This window comes from Hippopotamus amphibius, chromosome 9, assembly GCF_030028045.1.
Source record: "Hippopotamus amphibius kiboko isolate mHipAmp2 chromosome 9, mHipAmp2.hap2, whole genome shotgun sequence".
NCBI classification, from domain to species: domain Eukaryota; kingdom Metazoa; phylum Chordata; class Mammalia; order Artiodactyla; family Hippopotamidae; genus Hippopotamus; species Hippopotamus amphibius.
Window position 1 is genome coordinate 5,771,770 of NC_080194.1, and position 3,632 is coordinate 5,775,401.

Consider the following 3,632-nt stretch of genomic DNA (forward strand, 5'->3'; position numbering starts at 1 on the left):
GACACTATCAAACTCCTAGAGGAAAACATAGGCAGAACACTCTATGACATCCATCAAAGCAAGATCCTTTTTGACCCACCTCCTAGAATCAGGGAAATAAAATCGAGAATAAACAAATGGGACCTCATGAAACTTAAAAGCTTTTGCACAGTGAAAGAAACCATAAACAAGACTAGAAGGCAACCCTCAGAATGGGAAAAAATAGTTGCCTATGAAACAACGGACAAAGGATTAATCTCTAAAATATTCAAGCAGCTCATGCAGCTTAATACCAAAAAAGCAAATAACCCAATCCACCAATGGGCAGAAGACCTAAATAGACATTTCTCCAAAGAAGACATACAGATGGCCAACAAACACGTGAAAAGATGCTCAACATCACTCATCATCAGAGAAATGCAAGTCAAAGCCACAATGAGGTATCACCTCACACCGATCAGAATGACCATCATCACAAAATCTGGAAACCACAAATGTTGGAGAGGGTGTGGAGAAAAGGGAACTCTCCTGCACTGTTGGTGGGAATGTAAGTTGGTACAGCCACTATGGAAAACAGTTTGGAGGTTCCTGAAAAAACTACAAATAGAACTACCATATGATCCAGTAATCCCACTTCTGGGCATATACCCAAAGAAAACCATAATCCCAAAAGAAACATGTACCATAATGTTTATTGCAGCACTATTTACAATAGCCAGGACATGGAAGCAACCTAAATGCCCATCAACAAATGAATGGATAAAGAAGATGTGGCATATATATACAATGGAATATTACTCAGCTATAAAAAGGGATGAGATGGAGCTATAGGTAATGAGGTGGATAGACCTAGAGTCTGTCATACAGAGTGAAGTAAGTCAGAAAGAGAAAGACAAATACTGTATACTAACTCATATATACGGAATCTAAAATTGGTACCGATGAACTCAGTGACAAGACAAGAACAAGGACGCAGATGCAGAAAATGGACTGAAGAACTCAAGGTTTGGGGGGGTGAAGGGGAAACTGAGACGAAGCAAGAGAGTAGCACAGACATATATATACTACCAACTGTAAAATAGTTAGCCAGTGGGAATTTGCTGTATAACAAAGGGAGTTCAACTCGAGGATGGAAGATGCCTTAGAGGACTGGGACGGGGAGGGTGGGGGGGGAGTTGAGGGAGGGAGGGGATAAGGGGATATGTGTATAAAAACAGATGATTGAACTTGGTGTAACCCCCAAAAATATAATAAATAAATAAATAAACAAATAAATAAATAAATGAAAAAAAATTGAATACTAAAATATTACTTGCCAAACTCTGAAATGTTATCCTGGCTGACTTCCCACTACATGCAGAACTCTTCTCTGCAGACCTTTTTACCTTCTCATAAGCTTCTTTCTCTGCCTGAAATGATCTTTGGCTCCTTCATCTAAAATCTCTCTACCATTTAAAACTCATCTTGTGACACCACCTCCAAGAAGCTTTCTCTGATTGCCCCATGACATTAAAATGTCCCTCTGGTGCTCGAAGAGCACCGTGTTTGCAGTGATCAGTACATTTTTCACTTGCTATTGTAGTTGTGGATGTGTTTTTCCACTTCCTCTGCTAGATTATAACCTCTCTCATTGGAAGGAAATCTGTCTTCTTCATTCACTTCTGTGTTTCCAATGTGTAATATGATACCTAGAGAAGTACTAACGCCTCTTTTTCAGTAGAATGACTGACTGAATGAATACATATGCTAGCTTTTTTTTTCCTTCTCCTTGGCTGTGTGTGTGTGATATTTTCATAGACAATAGATGTATGCAGTATATCACTTTGAGGAGTGGATTGCTTGTTGGAAGGGTGGGACTTAACTTTAGATAGTCTTACCAATAAGAAAGTGTCTGTGTTGTGACAGAAGAAAGAGAGAGGCGGTTATTTTTGCAGCGATGGCTTGTTTGCTTCTGCTTTCTGTTGGAGAGAGGTAACCTAGGTTTCATTCTGTTTGCTCTCTAATGTGAAACCAGGCAGCTCATAACTGCATATCTTTCTCTAATTAAAGACCTGTCTTAAGTAAACAAATCAGCAACTGTCAAGGGGGTGCCAGAACGAGTCATTGATTTGCAATCAGGATTTTCAATTCCCCAGGCTGATGGATTCATCAATTTTTCAGGACCCTTAGAGTTCACCTTCTTGCCACAGAGCATAGCACTTTGGTTCAGCTTTGAAATGAGGAATGTCCCTTCCCTGTGACTCAAGCTGATTGCCCCTCTGTCACCAGGTTTTAGCTTCTAGGGTAAGTTTGTATCTTTCACTCAAACAAGTACTGCTAGAGCTCGGGTAGAAGATTCACCTTGATGTTTTCTCCAGATAAGATGTGACAGTAATGATATTGTCACGTAAGAAGCTGAGGTTCCTTTTACATGGAAAACTATGAACGCATTCTCCCAAATTCCAGGTAGTTCAACATAATCCAGCATGATAATTATTTCTTGATCATGAAATAGCTGAGAGCCTGAGAAACCCTCAATTTCTACTTCAGGGGAAACTGAAGCCCAAAGGGCTAAGAGTTTGTATGGTCTCCCAGCCAGAACTGGCTCAAATCCAAGTCTGATGTCCTTGTCACTTTGCTAGAAACACACCCTTTCTTATTCTCTCTTATAGGCTGGTACTGGAGGTTTATATGACTGACCAGTGGGCAGTCAGGATTTTGAATGGTTATGGAAATTTGTAAAAAAAAGAAAAAAAAAGCACCTTGGTTTTATTTTTTCAGATGGCCAGGAAGATGACAGACATTCAGACTGTGCGTGCCTACCAAAAGCAGCCCATCATCTTTCAAAATAAGAATAGGGTCCTGCTTGGAGAAATTGTCAAAGAGAAGCTCCCGCGATACTTAAAGAACATTTGTCTGGGCTTCAAGACACCAAGGAGGCCATCAAGGGCATCTATATTGACCAGAAATGCCCTTTTACTGGTAATGTATCTGAGGGCGGATCCTGTCTGGCATGGTGACCAAGATGAAGATGCAGAGGACCACTGTCATCTACCGAGACTACCTCCACTACACCTGAAAGAACAGCCACTTCGAGAAGCGCCACAAAAACAAGTCCGTACACCTTTCCCCCTGCTTCCGGGATGTCCACATTGGCAACATTGTCACAGTGGGCGAGTGCTGGCCCCTGAGCCAGACGGTGGGCTGCAACATGCTCAAGGTCAACAGGCTGATGGCACCAAGAACCAGTTCCAGAAGTCCTAAGACTGGACCCCTGCTCACTGCCCCAGACAAAATAAAGTTATTTTCCCAGTAAAAACAAACATAGAAACCAAAAACCAAAACCAAACAAACAAAAAAACCCAACACCCCTGGTCTTTCTTTTCCTCTTTTCCTATTTTTAAAAGTGACATAGTGTGGCATTTAAGTATAAAAACCCTGAAGCCACACCACACAGGTTAGAATCCAGGATTCATCTCCTACTAGCAAAAGGAATTGAGTGTGTTAATCTCTCTGTACCTCAGTGTGCTCAGCACTAAAATGGGGTAGCCATATAGTTGTTGAGACGTTTACAAGTGTTAATTAAAGCCCAAAACTTAGAACAATGACTGGCTGATAGGAAGCTCTCAGTAAATATTACCTGTGCTTATTCATAGTTGTATATGGGAATGGGA

At 41.0% G+C, this 3,632-nt stretch overlaps 1 pseudogene; it reads left to right on the forward strand.

Annotated features, from left to right (window-relative positions):
- The first annotated feature begins 2,751 nt into the window (after nucleotides 1-2,751).
- LOC130860252 (40S ribosomal protein S11-like) lies at nucleotides 2,752-3,222 on the forward strand (annotated as a pseudogene).
- The last annotated feature ends 410 nt before the right edge of the window (nucleotides 3,223-3,632 follow it).